This window comes from Nomascus leucogenys, chromosome 21, assembly GCF_006542625.1.
Source record: "Nomascus leucogenys isolate Asia chromosome 21, Asia_NLE_v1, whole genome shotgun sequence".
Lineage (NCBI taxonomy): Eukaryota > Metazoa > Chordata > Mammalia > Primates > Hylobatidae > Nomascus > Nomascus leucogenys.
In genome coordinates this window covers 70,404,377-70,425,445 of record NC_044401.1, presented here as the reverse complement: position 1 = coordinate 70,425,445, position 21,069 = coordinate 70,404,377, and the positions used below count along the sequence as shown (strand labels likewise).

Here is a 21,069-nt window from a genome sequence, read left to right as displayed (position 1 = left end):
CGAACACCCTCAGGGTGACACCTTGAAAAAAGAATTTACATCTGAATCTGTGTTTTATGCTTCTAGTCAATCTACCAACTTTTGGTACCACTATACTTAAAATACTACAAGGAACAATATAATCTGTGCCCTCAAGGAGTTTTAATCTAGAGTGAATCATGACATATATAAGATTTTAACATTTTCTCCAAGCCCAGCTGTGAAATGAATAACTAAATTGGCTCCTCAAAACAACAAAAAAATTGCCTTTAAAATATCTTCTGTTAGCTTGCATGCAAAAGTTTTAACTACTCTCTTCCTAACTAACTCTTTTCTGGCGAGGTTATGCTTTAGCTGCCACCACTCAGGAAAGCATTATAATTGTAGCACTAGCTTAGCCAAAAGGCCATGTTTTTGCTTTAGGGTAAACTTGTTAAAATTGGGAACTCAGCCAGGGTCATGCATCTAAGAACATTGTGAAAGCATCTTAGGGTTGTTCATCTAGCTACGGTCTAATTAATTTTCAAATGGACAAAGTAGCTTCTTGGGCCATATAACAAGCATTTTCATTCATTTAAGTGAAGCTGGATTTGGCTCAAAGCAGGGTCATGAGAAATTCTAATGGCTGCTTCTCTTCTTTGTGTGTCCTCAGGAGAGCTTGCTTGATGTCAACAATGCAAGATTTGTGCCCCGGGCAATTGGAGAAGAATCAGCTTCCTGAGAGCCAAGTTCTGTGACTTCCCCTAGAAGGAAAGGGTATGGAACCGAGCATATGGGAAGGCTCTCTAGGCCCTTTTACATTATTGGATTTAGCTACGCTCACATAATGAAATTGTTGAGATTGTTTAAACCTTCTGCAGGGACTTCTGTTAGCAGAAGAGAAACTTGTACTAAAGCCATAAGAAGATTGTATTATAGATATAATGGAATCTTTTTTATCTTTTGCCTGGTTTTCTGCACAGGACTGACATATTTTTCTGGGCATGAAGCCAAAGGTCTATTTAATTTCTACTTAAAATTTCCCATGGCCACTAATACTCTCCCCCTAGATAGCCACTTTATAAATGAATAAATAAAGACAAAGCCACTAGAAAGGTTGTGAATCCTTGTAAGCTTTTTTTTTTTTTTAAGGTGGCTATTTTGCACTCCAACAACACCTATAAAAAGCATGTTCCTGAATCTTTAGGACAATGCTTCACTGCTATCACTCAAACTTTAGTAAAATATTGAACTTATCTTTGTCCTAAGACCACAGCCATGATTAAATAAGACTTGAATATAAAAATGCAGGTTTACTTGCATCAGATGAATTCTCGTGAACATATGAGGTTATATCACTCCTATTTTTACTGCATTTGGGATTTTTGAGTGGTAGTAATTTTTTTCAATTTAAAACTGACTTATTTTTATTTTTCTAGGAGGTTTTTGCCAATTAGGTGACAGGTTTTTTTTGTTTGTTGTTTTGTTTTTGTTTTTGTTTTTGAGAGAAAGAGAGAGAGAGAGAGAGCAAGAGTGAGAGAGAGAATGAAGTCGGGGAGAGAACCCAGATGTTACAAACTGGCCCAAGCAGTCAGCTTCTCATAAAGGACCATCCTGACAGTTTGACTGTAAAAAAGGCACCCCGTTGAGCACTACATGTTCCAGGAAATGGCTGGCCACGGAAAACCTTCTGTTTCTAGCATTCATTTCCAGAATGTCCCCAGACTGCTTGTTTGCTCCCTCCCAGCCAACCAAGGGCAGTCAAATGTACCTGAATATCAATTAGAAAGTCATCCTGGCTTCCAGAAATCTCACCTTTATAGAACCCTCAGCAGTCAGAGGCTGTCTCAGCCTATCCTTTTTTATTCTATAAAAATCATTCTCCTCTCTAACACCCGGGAACCCTGCTGAAACGAAAGTGACAGCAGATGGGTTCCCTTGCCATCAATTTATGAATAAACAGCCTTTGTTCATTTTGTCTCGAATTTAGTTTTGTCTTTGACAGATGTGACTTAAAGCAATACCTTGCTTGTAGAAGAAGTATTTACTTATTCAACAAATATCTACTAAGTACCTACTGAGTGCCAGGCACTGTTCTCAGCACTGAGACATAAGATACGTAATTTGTCATTGGTGAGTCACTTCTTGTGAATCCAAGAGCTCCATAAATAGTAGTCATTTATTATTAACAATCCTTTCTGAGATAAAAACCTGCTTTTTATAGTTTATGGAGAAGTAGCTTTTCTTTTATAAGTGTAACTGCAACCAAATAGTTCAACACGATATCATAGGCCACTTGTGATACGGAAGTACCGGGAAGGGAAGAGCGTGGTCCCTTTAAATGATACGGAAGTGGGGAAGGGAAGTGACGGGTCCCTGGCTAGAGCTCCACCCCCATGGCTCTACGACAGGACAGGCGCTCCTGCTTTCCCGCCCAAATGTTGCATTTTTCCAAGCCCACCCTTGCCGGCCACGCCCCCAACCTGGGGCTATAAAAATACCCCCGCCCCCCCCTCAGGTCCTAGCGGGCAGACACACTGAAGTCGCTGGACGTCGTGAGGAACACATCCGGAGAAGAAGACACAGGTGGCTGGTCATGGAGATCCCGCTGGGGGAAGAGCACACGGACAGGCACCGGCAGGCCATTGACCAGCGGGACAAGGTGGAGTTTGGCTGGGGCAGTGAGAGGAGAGCTGGGGCCGCCGAGCTGCCCTACTCCAGGTGAAAACCATCTCCCGTCTCGCTCCCCCATCACCGGAGAGCTGCTTCCACTCAACACAACTTTGCACTCATTCCCCAAGCCACGTGTGACCAATTTTACCGGTGCACCAAGGCAAGAAATCTGGGGATACAGAAAGCCCTCTGTGCTTGCGATAAGGTAGAGGGTCCAATTGAGCTAACACAAGCTGCCTATAGACGGCAAACTAAGAGAGCACCCAGTAACACACGCCCTCTGGGGCTGCAGGAGCACACACGTCCACTGGGGCTTCGGGAGCTGTAAACAGTCACCCCTAGATACTGTCGTGGGGTCGGAGCCCCACAGCCTGCCTGTCTCTATGCTCCTGTAGAGGTCTGAGCAGCCGGGCGCTGAAGAAACGAGCCACACTCCCATCACTTGCCCTGAGAGGGGGACAAGGGAACCTGTCCCGTTTCACATGTGATAGAGATAAAGTTATTGTTGTAATTTTAACTTTAGAACTATAATATAATGGTACAATCATATATATTGACAATATTCCTCTTTCACCCACATTTTGTATCTGTGTTCAAGATTAAATGAAAAAGGATATTCTCAAAAAGCTAGCAAAACCAAAAGCAAGACGTTATGCCAAATATAAACATACTTCTGTTTAGCAAATAGCAGGAGTATATGAAACATTCCATTTCTCTTTTCACATAACAGAATGTTCTTTGCTTACTGTATTAGTTAACAAATTCAAGTCTGTTTATTTTGTTTGAAATTCCGCTTCATCCATAAATTACAGCATTACACAGTAACACCAGAAGGACAATATCACCATTGTTTGCTTTTACAATCATTTCAGCCCACAAAATGCTTCCCATTGTCAGCTTGCTGTCATCAAGCTATTGTTGTTTTCCTCTTTCTGGGGTCTTGTATTAATATCATTCGAATTATTTAGACACTCAACAGTGTTTTTGCTATCAGTGCAAACCCCTAAAGAGCTGGAGCCCCAGCGCGATGACCAAATAACCCTTGACTATTTATCTTTCCGTAAGTCATTATTTCCTGAGGCCCTGGAGAAGCTGTGTTGCCGTGTGTGCACTGCAGGGACGGGGAGCTTCTCCTGCCGGCGCTGGTTTGTTCTACTGGACAATGAGCCCTTTTCTGCTTGGCTCTCTGTATGGGCACGTACACAATGAGGTGGTTTAGGGAAGAGGGGTGATGTGGTGGGTCATTGATAACAATCCCCAAACTTCTTAAAGAATTTTTGAGACCCTAAAAATGTGTTGTCTTTGTGAATTATCCTTAACCCTTTTTAATTGCATAAAAACTTCAGGCACTTGAAAAAAATTAAAAGATGAAAAGTAAGTCTCTGTCTAGTATCCCTCCTCTCCTTTGTAGAATTACATCCTTTTATTCACTCTGCCACTATTTATTGTGTGCCTCCTGTGTGTAAGACATAGTGTTAGTCACTGGAAATACAGAAATGAATGGGACAGACACACTTCTTGCCCTCATGGAACTTAGAGCCTAATGGGAGATACAATGTTAAGGTTGTTTCTAGTGTTGTTTTTTTTTTTAAGAGTATGTTCTACATCTATACATGTAATATGTATTCTCCCCCATTTTTAAAAAACATAAATGGTGATTTACTATGTGTACGCTTTTTGGTTTTGCATTATTCTTTTAACAGTATGTAGAGGATGCATTTTCTACTGTACAGCGTTCTTTCCCCCTTAAATAGCACTCTGATTTTATTTCGGAGGAATCACGACTTTCTAATTTTGCATACTCCTTGTGGGATTGTAAATCAGGTCCCCTGTCCTCAGGTAGCCAATTTAGGTATGCAACCCAGCTTATTTCTCTTTAGACTGAATCTCAAACAGATCCAGAGTTACTCAGGATCAGAACAATTTATGAAAGGCATTACCAGAACCCAGACAAGATGATTTAGCAATACCTGATGCCCAGTGGTCTAGGGTCGCCTATTCCTGTTCTGCTATCCAGGCTTCTGTCCGTTCTGTGGATCAACTCATATTGCTCCAATTCATTTTGTTTTGCTTGCATAAGCCGGAATTAACTTCTGTTGCTTGTAAACAAAGAGAGTTAACCAAAGACATACCGTATATCAGAGTATAGAGACCTACTTTACTCTGGGTCAGTGCCTGCGTGAGTCTTTTTATATGGCTGTATCACAGTTTATTTAACCAGTCCCTTGTAAGTGGACATTCAAATCTAGTGTTCTGTAAATAAAAGGTCAGAATATATGTCTGTATACAGTATATATTCTTGCATATCCACCTTTGGACAGATGTGTGAATGTGTTTTGGGGAAATACATTTGTAGAAATGGAACTGCTGGGTCAAAGAATTAGTAGATTTTTAATAACATCAAACAGCATTGAAGGCCCCCATATGAGAATAACAACTACTGATTGCAGACATAACTAATTAAAGAAATTAATGACAGCTTATTTGTGATAACTTCTTATCATCACTGAGTGAAAAGGTAATTCGTTGAATTTATGAAAAGTGACTAATATGAAATTTAGAAAACTCAGAGAATATATAAAAACACAAAGAAAAGTCAACCACCAAATTGCTTATAATTCTCACCAACAGTGGTAGAATTACATTTAGTCATCATCATTATTTTTATATCCAGTTTTATAGTTATTTTTGAAGAGGATTATTATGAACTATCAACTCTGTGATAGCTGGAAGTAGAGACCACTAAAACGTATTTCTTAAACTCCAAGTACTGTATATGGATTTTCTACTTTTTGTTTTTGATTACTAATTTAGTTGCTAGAGGTCAGAGAACATACTCTGTATGGTTCCAACCTCTTGAAATTTATTAGGAGTTACTTCATGGCCTGTTATCAATTGTGGTTATGTTTTACATGTGCCTGTGAAGAATGTGCTTTATCTAGTTTGGGACAGTATTCTATGTACTTGCTTTGAATTGGGTTTGCTAGTTGTATTCTTCAAATCTTTTACATCTATACTGCTTTTGTTCAGTTGGCCTGATAGTAGCAGAGAAATAGATGTTAAAATATCCTACTGTGATTTTGGATTTACCTACTTCTTGTTATAATTCTGTTAATTTTTGATTCATGTATTTTGAGGTTATGTTGTTAGGTGCATACAAATTTAGAATTCCTGCATTTTCCTGGTGAGTAAATAATTGTTATTTATTTGCCCCTGTTTACTCCAGTAGTACTTTTGACTGAAAATATATTTTGTTTTATTTCACAGTTTCCTTTTTGTTAGTTTATATGGCATATATTTTTCCTCTTTTTAAAAATATTTTGCCTTCAACCATCATACTTAATGCCTTTTAAACAGCGTATGGTGGTTTGTTTTGTTTTGTTTTTAAATCCTGTTGGATAGTCTTTGTCATGTAAATGGAGCATTTAGTACATTTATAGTTAATGTAATTATTGATATATTACAGAGAGTCTCCTATCTATCTAGCCTATCCTCTCTTCTTTTTCTTTTTTATGTTTTTGGATAAATTATATTGAAGAGTTTTTATTATCTCATGCTTTGGTCTAGGAGTTTGAAAGTTTTACTTATATTATTTTGGTATTTACATGGTTATTAAATCTATCTTTGACATATCAAAGTCTAATATTAGGACTTTTAACTTTATTATGAACATTAGTGATAGCCACTTTAATGCTATTTATTCCCTAACATTAATATGACATTGTGTATTTTAATTTTATATATTACAAAAGCCAGTAAGACATTAGTATTATTGTTTTGTACATTCAGTATTCATTATGACACATCACATATTTACCATATTTTTTTCTGCTCTTTACTCTTTTTGTATCTCTGTTCTTTCATCTCAGATAATCTTCCTTTGACTTAAAGAATACTTTTTAATATATTTTTTAGTAAGTATCTGGTGACAAATTCTTTTAGTCTTTTAGAATGAAAGTGTCTTTATTTTGGCTTCATTGGGAATTAATTTTTTTAATTTGCCAGTTTGACAGGTGATAATGGTATTATACTGCTTTAATTTGCATATATTTTATGTATTTACTATCTTTTTTCTCTCTTCTCTTGGGTACTTAATTTTTTACAAAGTTAAAAGCATCTTTTTTCTTTCTGTTTCTTTTGTCTTTTTGCAGGAGAGGAGGAGAGGCTGAATTGTTCATATAACTGGGGTTAAAATACTATTATGATTTTGGTAACTTATCGGTTTATTGTGCACATGTGTTCATGCACACACACAGACACAAGACACCTGTCTAAGAGCTGCCTATGGCTAGTAAGTTAGCTCACATAAAGTTAGTAAAGTTAGTAAGTTAGTAAGTTGCCCACATAAAGTGGGCAAACATTTTGTTAACACCACCAAGATGTATAAAACATTCTGTGCAGTTATTTTGATTTCTTGGGACACACTTTTATTTCTGATGAAGCCTATTAGTTCAGAAGGATGTCTTGGTACCATAAAAATACATCGGAAAAATTACAAATTAGATTCAATATGTACTTTATTATTCTGTAGGTGCAATAAAGAAAGAAAACCTGGGTGACAGTCAACTTGTAGAGCTAAAAGGGATCCTACAGACAACATAGCTAACACCTAGGATTTCTTACAGCTTAAAAGAAGTAGAGATCAGTCTTATCTTCTAAGAATCCCAAAATGTTAGAAACAAAGAAATACCTAAACCAGCTTACAACATTTACGTTTTTTAAAGTTTGAAAATTTCAAATTAAAATTTAGTCAGCGTACAAAATACAATGCGACATAATTGCATTGGTCACAAGTTATAGTTTTTAAAAGCAAATACTAATACCACATTACACAGGCAGTGAGTTCAGATAATGAGACATAAATTTAAAGTTTTGTGGAGAACGTTATCTATTATCCATCCTTGAGTATCTTTCTCTGATTACATGTAAAACAATACGTAGAGTTCATGTTTCAGCATCTACACCTAAGGCTTTAAATCCTAGGCCAAATGACCCACTTAGCCCCTTTTTTTCATTTTACTGATGACAAAATGGAAGCCCAAAGGGTGAACTGCTTTATCCAGCATCGTTTCACTGAGTGGCAGAGCCCGGGCTGGAGCTAGAACTCTGAATCCTAGACCAATGTTTTCTCATCTGTGTGCATTCTCTCTCTTCCCTACAGTGTTGCAGTAAGAGGAGCTTTTTCTGTTGAAATTTCATTGAAGGGAAGAGATAATCCTGGGCCAATAGAAATTCACTCCTTCAATGAAATATTTTATTTTAAAAGTTACCTGAAAGTCTATGGTTATTCTCTTATCCCTCCTGCCCTTGTTTAAGTTATATATTGATGAATAATAGAGCACCCCAAAACTTAGTGGCTTAAAAACATAATTATTATTATTCACAGTACTTACATTAGGAATGCTGGTAGAGCTTATCTGGGCAGTTCTTCTGTTCCATATGGGGTGGGCTGGGCTGGGAGCTACAAGAAGATGCTACTTACTTGTCCCACATTGCATCTCTGAACTTCACCATGTGTCCTTCTTTCTCCATGTGGTGTTTCATCATTTAGTATTCTGGCCCAAGCTTTTTTAGAGCGTGGCATCTGGCTTTCTACATTCAAAGTGGAAGCTCTTAAAGGCCTCTTGAAGACCTTGACCAGAACTGGCAGAGCGTCACCCCCACCATATTCCGTCAGCCAAAGCAGGTCACAGGCAGGACCAGATTCAGAAAAAGGGGCAGAGCATTTACCTCTTGATGGTTGGAATGACATGCAGGTACAGGGTGGGAAGGAATGGAGGGAAGTCGTCTTTGGATACTATTCACCACTCTCCCTTAGCACGTACTTGGTATTTCTTTTCTGAAGACCAGAACACATTGCTTCTTTCAAACTTGTTTTTATTTTAAAGCATAAATTAGAACATGAGTTGCACATATGCTTACCCACTTGGTCCTTTCCTTATTGACTAAAGATAGAACAGACTTGTTCTAAACAGGCTTCAGTTAATGCAAAGTATGTAGGCCACCCCTATAGAAACTTGCTTCATAATCAAGAATTCATGTAATGTTTTAGTTTTTCTTTTGCTTCAGCCCTCCTGGTATTAGCCAATGAAAGAATTATAGTGTTAATAACTAGTTGACTCAGCTGATTTTATCGATTTTAATAAATAATCAAACATGCGTAAAAGCAAAAACATCAAACAAATGATTTAAATCCCTAAAACCTTGCCTGTGCTAATCATGAAACTCAGTTAAATGACTAAGATAAAAACAGATTAGTGTCATTAGGCAAAAAAAGAACATGCACCAGTTACAGAATATGTCTTATCAGTTTGCATAATAAAAACCTGAAATGCTAGATGAGCAGCTGTGCTCTCACACATTTGTGGAGTGTTTCAGACTCTTATTTTAAATAGTCATCCAAGGGAAACCAATAACCACAGCATAAGAAAGAGGAAGGGAATATGTATTAAGGGTCTGCCCTTCCCTCTTGGCATTCTGTGCTTTTGTATTTTTCCTGAGCCTTATAAAGTTTGGCGAAGCTGGACACTAAGACTCAGAGATGAAGTAAGTAGTCCAAGGACCTGTAGCTAATGAGAGGTGGAAGTAGGATTTGTACCCAGGTCTTAGTGGTTAACCAAGTCCAAGTGATTTCTACCACTCCTATGCTACTTCTCAAAAGGGAATAAAACCATAGCTTATCAGGAGCATTGCTCCTTGGGTCAACCCTAAGACCTTTCCTGTTTTTTATTTTTTCCTTTTTTTTAAAATTATACTTTAAGTTTTAGGGTACATGTGCGCAATATGCAGGTTAGTTACATATGTATACATGTGCCATGTTGGTGTGCTGCACCCATTAACTCGTCATTTAACATGTTAATGCTATCCCTCCCCCCTCCCCACACCCTGCAACAGGCCCTGGTGTGTGATGTTCCCCTTCCTGTGTCCATGTGTTCTCGTTGTTCAATTCCCACCTATGAGTGAGAACATGTGGTGTTTGGTTTTTTGTCCTTGTGATAGTTTGCTGAGAATGATGGTTTCCAGCTTCATCCATATCCCTACAAAGGACATGAACTCATCATTTTTTATGGCTGCATAGTATTCCATGGTGTATATGTGCCGCATTTTCTTTTATTTATATTTATTTATTTATTTTTTTTTTGAGATAGAGTCTCGATCTGTCTCCCAGGCTGGAGTGCAGTGGCGCAATCTTGGCTCACTGCAACCTCTGCCTCCCGGGTTCACGCCATTCTCCTGCCTCAGCGTCTCTGAGTAGCTGGGACTACAGGCACCCGCCACCACGCCCAGCTAATTTTTTTTTTGTATTTTTAGTAGAGACGGGGTTTCACCGTAGTTTCAATCTCCTGACCTCGTGATGTGCCCGCCTCAGCCTCCCAAAGTGCTGGGATTACAAGCGTGAGCCACCACACCCAGCCTATGTGCCACATTTTCTTAATCCAGTCTATCATTGTTGCACATTTGGGTTGGTTCCAAGTCTTTGCTATTGTGAATAGTGCCACAATAAACATACATGTGCTTGTGTCTTTATAGCAACATGATTTATAATCCTTCGGGTATATACCCAGTAATGGGATGGCTGGGTCAAATGGTATTTCTAGTTCAAGATCCCTGAGGAATCACCACACTGACTTCACTTCCACAATGGTTGAACTAGTTTACAGTCCCACCAACAGTGTGAAAGTGTTCCTATTTCTCCACATCCTCTCCAACACCTGTTGTTTCCTGACTTTTTAATGATCGTCTTTCTAACTGGTGTGAGATGGAATCTCATTGTGGTTTTGATTTGCATTTCTCTCATGGCCAGTGATGATGAGCATTTTTGCATGTGTCTTTTGGCTGCTTAAATGTCTTCTTTTGAGAAGTGTCTGTTCATATCCTTTGCCCACTTTTTGATGGAGTTGTTTGCTTTTTTCTTGTAAATTTGTTTGAGTTCATTGTAGATTCTGGATATTAGCCCTTTGTCAGATGAGTAGATTGCAAAAATTTTCTCCCATTCTGTAGGTTGCCTGTTCACTCTGATGGTACTTTCTTTTGCTGTGTAGAAGCTCTTTGGTTTCATTAGACCCCATTTGTCAATTTTGGCTTTTGTTGCCATTGCTTTTGGTGTTTTAGACATGAAGTACTTGCCCATGCCTATGTCCTGAATGGTATTGCCTAGGTTTTCTTCTAGGGTTTTTGTGGTTTTAGGTCTAACATGTAAGTCTTTCATCCATCTTGAATTAATTTTTGTATAAGGTGTAAGGAAGGGATCCAGTTTCAGCTTTCTAGATATGGATAGCCAGTTTTCCCAGCACCATTTATTAAATAGGGAATCCTTTCCCCATTTCTTGTTTTTGTCAGGTTTGTCAAAGATCAGATGGTTGTAGATATGTGGCATTATTTCTGAGGGCTCTGTTCTGTTCCATTGGTCTATATCTCTGTTTTGGTACCAGTACCATGCTGTTTTTGTTACTGTAGCCTTGTAGTATAGTTTGAAGTCAGGTAGCGTGATGCCTCCAGCTTTGTTCTCTTGGCTCAGGATTGACTTGGCAATGTGGGCTCTTTTTTGGTTCCATATGAACTTTAAAGTAGTTTTTTCCAATTCTGTGAAGAAAGTCATTGGTAGCTTGATGGGGATGGCATTGAATCTATAAATTACCTTGGGCAGTGTGGCCACTTTCACGATATTGATTCTTCCAATCCATGAGCATGGAATGTTCTTCCATTTGTTTGTATCCTCTTTTATTTCTTTGAGAAGTAGTTTGTAGTTCTCCTTGAAGAGGTCCTTCACATCCCTTGTAAGTTGGATTCCTAGGTATTTTATTCTCTTTGAAGCAATTGTGAATGAGAGTTCACTCATGATTTGGCTCTCTGTCTGTTATTGGTGTATAAGAATGCTTGTGATTTTTGCACGTTGATTTTGTATCCTGAGACTTTGCTGAAGTTGCCTATCAGCTTAAGGAGATTTTGGGCTGAGATGATGGGGTTTTCTAAATATACAATCATGTCATCTGCAAACAGGGACAATTTGACTTCCTCTTTTCCTAATTGAATACCCTTTATTTCCTTCTCCTGCCTGATTGCCCTGGCCAGAACTTCCAACACTATGTTGAATAGGTGCGGTGAGAGAGGGCATCCCTATCTTGTGCCAGTTTTCAAAGGGAATGCTTCCAGTTTTTGCCCATTCAGTATGATATTGGCTGTGGGTTTGTCATAAATAGCTCTTATTATTTTGAGATACGTCTCATCAATACCTAATTTATTGAGAGTTTTTAGCATGAAGGGCTGTTGAATTTTGTCAAAGGCCTTTTCTGCATCTGTTGAGATAATCATATGGTTTTTGTCGTTGGTTCTGTTTATATGCTGGATTACATTTATTGATTTGCATATGTTGAACCAGCCTTGCATCCCAGGGATGAAGCCCACTTGATCATGGTGGATAAGCTTTTTGATGTGCTGCTGGATTCAGTTTGCCAGTATTTTATTGAGGATTTTTGCATTGATGTTCATCAGGGATATTGGTAAAATCTAAAATTCTCTTTTTTTGTTGTGTCTCTGCTAGGCTTTGGTATCAGGATGTTGCTGGCCTCATAAAATGAGTTAGGGAGGATTCCCTCTTTTTCTATTGATTGGAATAGTTTCAGAAGGAATGGTACCAGCTCCTCCTTGTACCTCTGGTAGAATTCGGCTGTGAATCCATCTGGTCCTGGACTTTTTTTGGTTGGTAAGCTATTAATTATTGCCTCAATTTCAGAGCCTATTATTGGTCTATTCAGAGATTCACCTTCTTCCTGGTTTATTCTTGGGAGGGTGTATGTGTTGAGGAATTTATCCATTTTTTCTAGATTTTCTAGTTTATTCGCATAGAGGTATTTATAGTATTCTTTGATGGTAGTTTGTATTTCTGTGGGATCGGTGGTGATATCCCCTTTATCATTTTTTATTGCATCTATTTGATTCTTCTCTCTTTTCTTTTTTATTAGTCTTGCTAACGGTCTATCAATTTGGTTGATCTTTCAAAAAACCAGCTCCTGGATTCACTGATTTTTTGAAGGGTTTTTTTGTGTCTCTGTCTCCTTCAGTTCTGCTCTGATCTTACTTATTTCTTGCCTTCTGCTAGCTTTTGAATGTGTTTGCTCTTGCTTCTCTAGTTCTTTTAATTGTGATGTTAGGGTGTCAATTTTAGATCTTTCCAGGTTTCTCTTGTGGGCATTTAGTGCTATAAATTTCCCTCTACACACTGCTTTGAATGTGTCCCAGAGATTCTGGTATGTTATGTCTTTTTTCTCATTGGTGTCAAAGAACATCTTTATTTGTGTCTTCATTTCGTTATGTACCCAGTAGTCATTCAGGAGCAGGTTGTTCAGTTTCCATGTAGTTGAGTGGTTTTGAGTGAGTTTCTTAATCCTGAGTTCCAGTTTGATTGCACTGTGGTCTGAGAGACAGTTTGTTATAATTTCTGTTCTTTTACATTTGCTGGGTAGTGCTTTGCTTCCAACTACATGGTCAATTTTGGAATAAGTGCGATGTGGTGCTGAGATCAATGTATATTCTGTTGATTTGGGGTGGAGAATTCTTTAGATGTCTGTTAGGTCCGCTTGGTGCAGAGCTGAGTTCAATTCCTGGATATCCTTGTTAACTTTCTGTCTCATTGATCCATCTAATATTGACAGTGGGGTGTTAAAGTCTCCCATTATTATTGTGTGGGAGTCTAAGTCTCTTTCTAGGTCTCTAAGGACTTGCTTTATGAATCTGGGTGCTCCTGTATTGGGTGCATATATGTTTAGGATAGTTAGCTCTTCTTGTTGAATTGATCCCTTTACCATTATGTCATGGCCTTCTTTGTCTCTTTTGATCTTTGTTGATTTAAAGTCTGTTTTATCAGAGACTAGGATTGCAACCCCTGCCTTTTTTTGTTTTCCTGTTTATTGCCAAACCTTCGCCATGGCACCAAGGGGAAGATGGATGCTATTTTCACTGATGTCATTCTTGTGTCTTAGGGTTCCTGTTAAACCACCCCAACTTCCTGTTAATAACCTATATGTAATTTCGGCATATGCAATCTCTTTGGAGTAATTGGCTCCAGAGTGGTGTATGTGCCATTGTATTAGTTAGTTCTCATGCTGCTGTAAAGAACTGGGTAATTCTTTACTGCTGCCTTAGACTGGGTAATTTATAAAGGAAAAAGGCTTAATTGACTCACTGTTCTGCATTGCTGGGGAGGCCTCAGGAAACTTACAAACATGGCAGAAGGCAAAGGAGAAGCAGGCACCTTCTTCACAGGGCTTCAGGACGGAGTGAGTGCCAACAGGGGAAATGCTAGACGCTTATAAAATCATAAGATCTCGTGAGACTCACTCACTATCATGAGAACAGCATGGGGGAAGCTGCCCCCATGATTCAGTTACCTTCACCTGGTTCCAACCTTGACGCATGGGGATTATAGGGATTACTATTTAAGATGAGAGCCAAACCATATCAGCCATATACTGCCCTGGTTTTTATACTTTGGGGTATTACTCAAGGGTTCTTCACCTTTTTATACCCTTTTATTTTTAATTACTATAGGTACATAATAGTTTTACATATTTCTGAGGTACATGCTATCATCTATTTTTTGTAAAGTTTATTGGAACACCATGACTTTCGTTTATTTATATATTGTTTATGGCTACCTCTAAGAAAATAAAAAAGCAAAAACAAAAAGTCTTCCACTTTCTTATGCAGAATAATGCAATTTTCCTTAGTTCTCCGTTAAAACTCCATTCCTGGTCTCCTTTCAATTCCAAAGATTTGGTCAAAGCTTTGAAAATACCTATGGTTAGGACAAATGACGTTCTTAAATTTAGGGCCCCTCTTCTCACCCCTAGTATGTGGGTAAGGAGAGTTTGTTTTTTCTATTAGTCATTCAGAATGTGTATAATTTGTCTGTAAATTTAACAAAGCCAAGTTTGACCCATGACTGCTTTCATTTAGTCGAAGATTTAAGAGAGTGAAGAGACTCCATAATTGTATGTGAGACTGAAATGAAGAGTTTACTTTTTTTTTTGTTTTTTTTTTTACTGTGGAAGTGAAGTCAATTGGTTAAGAAGTGTCTGAAAACTGTGGATATTTCAGTTCCATTTCTCTGATACTGTAGCAAAGAAAACAAAGATTGGCAAAATCCTATAATGCCATTCAAACATAGCCTGGGAGGGAATCCAAGAACACAGGCTCTAAAACAAATAAATCACTTGCTATTATGAAGTATGGAAAGCACAGTGATCTCAGACCTAAAGAAGGAAATAATCACTGCTCATACTGTGTTTGAAAACACAAGTATTAAAGAGAGAACTGTGGAAACTTACTCTGGAAGTTTCAGTTGCGATAAATTCCCAGAGATGAATGCATCTGACAACCAGAAATGGCAATGCTGTGAGTTAAAGGTGATATGACCTTTAGGCCAGAAGAGAAAGGGATAATGGTGGGAATGGTCTCAATCCCTTTCTCTAGCTCCCTCCCGGACTGAGCAGGAGAGCCTGCTGGTTCCAATCCATGATGCGGAGCTGGAGGAGAGAGATGTGACTCCAAACTGAAATCATGAAGCTTGAAGTTATTTTCAAGCAGCAGTGTCTGTTGGTCCCTGGGGAAGGTAAAATCTCTTTTACCTGCTATGGGAGTCAAAATAATGGCTCCTCAAAGATGTCTGCATCCTAATCCTTGGAAGCTCTGACTTTGTTACCTTTACAAGGGAAAGGGGACTTTGTAGATGTGATTAAGAATGTTGAGGTGTGAAGCATTTTTTTTTTTTTTTTTTTTTTTTGGTTTTCCAGGTGAGCTCAATGTCATCACAAGGGTCCTTAAGAGGGAAAGAGCAAGGCTTGAGGGTCAGAGTCAAAGGAAGACTTGAAGATACTACACTGCAGACTTTAAAGATGAAGGAAGGGGCAAAAGCCAAGAATGTGGGAAGCCTCTAGAAGCTAGAGAAGGCAAGGAAACAGATTTTCCCCTAGAGCCTCCAGAAGGAACACAGCCCTGCTGACCCACTGTAATGTCTAATCTCTAGATGTGTAAGGTAATACATTTTTGTTTTTTTAAGGCACTAAATTTGTGGTAATTTGTTACATCAGCCATAGAAAACTAATGTACCTACTTGCCCCTTTTTATTCTACTACCAAGAAGGGTCTTTGACATGACCCAGTGAAATCAGAAGACATGAGTTGGGCCAGACTGTAGAAGGTGCAACTTTGAGTGTGATATAGAGAATGGTGAGACTTTGCTGTGGCAAAGTTTTCTGTTTCTTACCTTTGGTTGTCATTGGGAAGTTCTCGTGCATAGATAGGATGGTATAAGGGTCTTGGGGCCTCTTCTACCATACAAGGAAATACTGTTCTTCCTTTTTATCTACCCTGAAAGGCTAAGTAAAGAAGGTAACTATGATCAATAATCTACTGTCAAGTTTGTAGACTCTGGAGCAAGATCATCTAGTTTTGAAACGTATTTGCTGTGTCATTTTAAGCAAGTCAGTTAATTTTGGTTTTCCCGTTTTTGAGAAAAGGATAAAATTACCTACCTGTTCCGTTATTTAGGTAAAACACTTGAACAGTTTCTGGCATATAGTAAATGTGATGATGATGATGATGATGATGATGATAATGATGATTTTAAGTTCCTAATTTGTCTAGGTTTTGACTCTGGCTTTGTTATTTTTAGGTTTGTAGTCGTGCATAATTTTTTAAAGCTTGAATGAATTTCTTTTATAAAAAAATTATAAACTAGAAGCAATAAGAGTAGCCTCCTCAAAGGTTGTTATGAGGAGTAAAATCATACATATAAAGCATTTGGCACGTAGTAAGTGCTCAGTTACAGTCAGTCATGTTGCTTTATGAATTGTAGTCAATGGAGCTCCAGGCAAAGGAGGCCAGTACATGAGCCTCCCTAGGATGTAATTCTTCTCCATCTTCTTTCATTCCGCTTCTCCTTCTCTTTGTTTCAGGGTAGTAAGACTGAAAGTCTCAGAAAGGCACTGTTATATATTCTTATTCCACAACCATGCAACTCAAAACTGGGGTCCTCAGCAGTGAGTGAGGGGCGAGAGAAGACACTGTATAAACATGGCACATCCTCCTGGAAAGTCAACTTTACTTAAAGGTAAATAATTTAACATATTTTTCTTTTTAAAACACACATGGATGTATTATGAAGGAGAATGCAAATTTTTCATGAATTTTTAAGAATAGGAGTGGATTATTCAACCACTTTCTTATTGCAGCTTTAGAAACCCAGCTCAAACTAGCTGAAGCGGAAAAGACACTACTGCGTCTGTAAGTTGAAACTTTGGAGGGATATATTTCAGGGGTTTGGCTAGATCCAAGGGCTCTCTGGAAAACTCTCTGTGAAAAAAATGCTTCCTCAAGTCCAGAAACCAGAAGCTCAGGAAATTCTTGCTTGGTTCCTCTTGTTAGAGGCAGAGATTTTTCAGTGACCTACAGGGTAGAGTTTGAACATTGTCACCAGGAATCTTTACTTTGCCACCTTCCAAGTCTGTTCTCCTCAGTATTGGTTTCATTTACAAGAAGGCCATCTCTGCCCTCATGGCAATGATGGTCTTTACTCCAGGCTTAAGACCCTTACTATCTACTATTTCCAAAGCGGAGAGAGAACTTCCCACACCTAGTGACCTGTGACAAAGGATTTTATCTTGAGGACAGAGGGAATTCAACTGGCTAACATAATCTGCCTTCCAATGGAGTAAGAATGTCTGGACTCTTTCCTTCACCTACCCCCAAGACATGGAGGCGTCTAAAAGATAAATAAAACTTGCTGACTGACCGAAGGAGGAAGAAGGGATTTCAGGCAAAATCAACCCTGTTCACTATGAGGAGACTTCAGAAAGTTTGTCTGCTTCTGGGGAGCATAGTCCCTGATTCCTCAAGACATACATTTATTCTCTTCTGCAATGTATTTGCCTGTAGTCAAAACAAAACCATTACCTTTAGCCAAGTTCACATGTTTCAGCCAAATCCATATGCATCGGATGAGTTCTGTAGGTTATGGGTGAGCATGAACATACAAAAGAGGCACCTGCCTGTGCCTGTCTACTCCATGGAGTTTGAAAAGGGGCCACTTACGGAGAATGTCTTTAGGGAGAGAACCAACCACCCTGTCTTTCCTCCAACTCTGAAAGTAACTTCTGGCTTTAATCCTCAAATGTCTACGCTGCAGTTTAAGCAAAATGTTTTTCATAGAATTCAGGTGTATGATACTGTGTGAGTTGTCCATCTTTGTATATATCTCAAGACTTGTGGTGTTAGTTAAAGATTCAGAGCTCTGTGTCCTGAACACAGAGTAATAGCAGCATTACTAAGGATGATCATGAGATTTTAAAATTCCTCCCTTAAATAGATCTTACAAACTTAGGTTACCAATCAACATAAGTTAAGACAAAAAGAGCAAATTTAGATGTAAAACCATCTTGGGGCCGGGTGCTGTGGCTCACACTTGTAATCCCAGCACTTTGGGAGGCCAAGGCGGGCGGATCACGAGGTCAGGAGATCAAGACCATCCTGGCCAGCAGAGTGAAACCCCATCTCTACTAAAAATACAAAAAATTAGCTGGGCATGGTGGCAGGCGCCTGTAGTCCAAGCTGCTAGGGGGGCTGAGGCAGGAGAATGGTGTGAACTTGGGAGGTGGAGCTTGCAGTTAGCCAAGATCACGCCACTGCACTCCAGCCTGGGTGATAGAGCGAGACTCCGTCTCAAAAAAAATCAACCAACCAAACAAACAAACAAAAAAGGCCATCTACTGACTTCCCTTAGCATTTTGGGGAAATGCTCTGTGATTTAAAAAAAAGTACTGGATGGCCAGAAGTGCTGTTCTTTCTTTCTTTTTTTTTTTTAAAATGTTAACAAGTGCTTTATTTACCCAGTGTACAGGCAAAATCAACCTATACATCTTGTCTTTGGTAATTGAGACATTACTTAGTGTCTGCAATGTTTAGAAATTTGCATTGTTGACATTTCCTGTCATCAGGTCTTACTTGAGGTGTCTTTCTTTTTTGTTTTTTTAATTATACTTTAAGTTCTAGGTTTCATGTGCGCAACGTGCAGGTTTGTTACATATGTATACATGTGCCATGTTGGTGTGCTGCACCCATTAACTCCTCATTTACATTAGATATATCTCCTAATGCTATCCCTCCCCACTTCCCCCACCCCATGACAGGCCCCAGTGTGTGATGTTCCCCTTCCTGTGTCTATGTGTTCTCATTGTTCAATTCCCACTTATGAGTGAGAACATGCCGTGGTTGGTTTTTTGTCCTTGCGATAGTTTGCTGAGAATGATAGTTTCCAGCTTCATCCATGTCCTTACAGAGTACATGAACTCATCCTTTTTTTATGGCTGCATAGTATTCCGTGGTGTATATGTGCCACATTTTCTTAGTCCAGTCTATCATTGATGGACATTTGGGTTGGTTCCAAGTCTTTGCTATTGTGAGTAGTACCGCAATAAACATGTGCTTGTGCCTTTATAGCAGCATGATTTATAATCCTTTGGGTATATACCCAGTAATGGGATGGCTGGGTCAAATGGTATTTCTTGTTCTAGATCCCTGAGGAATCGCCACACTGTCTTCCACAATGGTTGAACTAGTTTACAGTCCCACCAACAGTGTAAAAGTGTTCCTATTTCTCCACATCCTCTCCAGCACCTGTTGTTTCCTGACTTTTTAATGATGGCCATTCTAACTGGTGTGAGATGGAATCTCACTGTGGTTTTGATTTGCATTTCTCTGATGCCAGTGATGATGAGCATATTTTCATGTGTCTTTTGGCTGCATAAATGTCTTCTTTTGAGAAGTGTCTGTTCATATCCTTCACCCACTTTGTGATGGGGTTGTTTCTTTTTTTCATGTAAATTTGTTTGAGTTCTTTGTAGATTCTGGATATTAGCCCTTTGTCAGATGAGTAGATTGCAAAAATTTTCTCCCATTCTGTAGGTTGCCTGTTCACTCTGATGGTAGTTTCTTTTGCTGTGTAGAAGCTCTTTAGTTTCATTAGACCCCATTTGTCAATTTTGGCTTTTGTTGCCATTGCTTTTGGTGTTTTAGACATGAAGTCCTTGCCCATGCCTATGTCCTGAATGGTATTGCCTAGGTTTTCTTCTAGGGTTTTTATGGTTTTCGGTCTAACATGTAAGTCTTTCATCCATCTTGAATTAATTTTTGTATAAGGTGTAAGGAAGGGATCCAGTTTCAGCTTTCTAGATATGGATAGCCAGTTTTCCCAGCACCATTTGTTAAATAGGGAATCCTTTCCCCATTTCTTGTTTTTGTCAGGTTTGTCAAAGATCAGATGGTTATATATGTATGGTATTGTTTCTGAGGGCTCTGTTCTGTTCCATTGGTCTGTATCTCTGTTTTGGTACCAGTACTATGCTGTTGTGGTTACTGTAGCCTTGTAGTATAGTTTGAAGTCAGGTAGCGTGATGCCTCCAGCTTTGTTCTTTTGTCTTAGGATTGACTTGGCAATGTGGGCTCTTTTTTGGTTCCATATGAACTTTAAAGTAGTTTTTTCCAATTCTGTGAAGAAAGTCATTGGTAGCTTGATGGGGATGGCATTGAATCTATAAATTACCTTGGGCAGTATGGCCAGTTTCACGATATTGGTTCTTCCAATCCATGAGCATGGAATGTTATTCCATTTGTTTGTGTCCTCTTTTATTTCGTTGAGCAGTGATCTGTAGTTTTCCTTGAAGAGGTCCTTCACATGCCTTGTAAGTTGGATTCCTAGGTATTTTATTCTCTTTGAAGCAATTGTGAATGAGAGTTCACTCATGATTTGGTTCTCTGTTTTTCTGTTATTGGTGTATAAGAATGCTTGTGATTTTTGTGCATTGATTTTGTATCCTGAGACTTTGCCGAAATTGCCTATCAGCTTAAGGAGACTTTGGGCTGAGACGATGGGGTTTTCTAAATATATAATTATGTCATCTGCAAACAGGGACAATTTGACTTCCTCTTTTCCTAATTGAATACCCTTTATTTCTTTCACCTGCCTGATTGCCCAGGCCAGAACTTCCAACACTGTTTAATGGGAGTGGTGAGAGAGGGCATCCCTATCTTGTGCCAGTTTTCAAAGGGAATGCTTCCAGTTTTTGCCCATTCAGTATGATATTGGCTGTGGGTTTGTCATAAATAGCTCTTATTATTTTGAGATATGTCCCATCAATACGTAATTTATTGAGAGTTTTTAGCATGAAGGGCTGCTGAATTTTGTCAAAGGTCTTTTTTGCATCTATTGAGATAATCATGTGGTTTTTGTCGTTGGTTCTGTTTATATGCTGGATTATGTTTATTGATTTGCATGTGTTGAACCAGCCTTGCATCCCAGGGATGAAGACCACTTGATCATGGTGGATAAGCTTTTTGATGTGCTGCTGGATTCAGTTTGCCAGTATTTTATTGAGGATTTTTGCAT

The 21,069-nt window shown here is 38.8% G+C and overlaps 1 long non-coding RNA gene across 1 annotated transcript; it reads left to right on the top strand.

Annotated features, from left to right (window-relative positions):
* The first annotated feature begins 2,495 nt into the window (after positions 1 to 2,495).
* LOC105738816 lies at positions 2,496 to 18,366 on the top strand. Its single transcript, XR_001114668.1, has 4 exons — positions 2,496 to 2,620; positions 15,423 to 15,664; positions 16,586 to 16,740; positions 16,862 to 18,366. It is a non-coding gene; the product is annotated as an uncharacterized LOC105738816 (long non-coding RNA).
* The last annotated feature ends 2,703 nt before the right edge of the window (positions 18,367 to 21,069 follow it).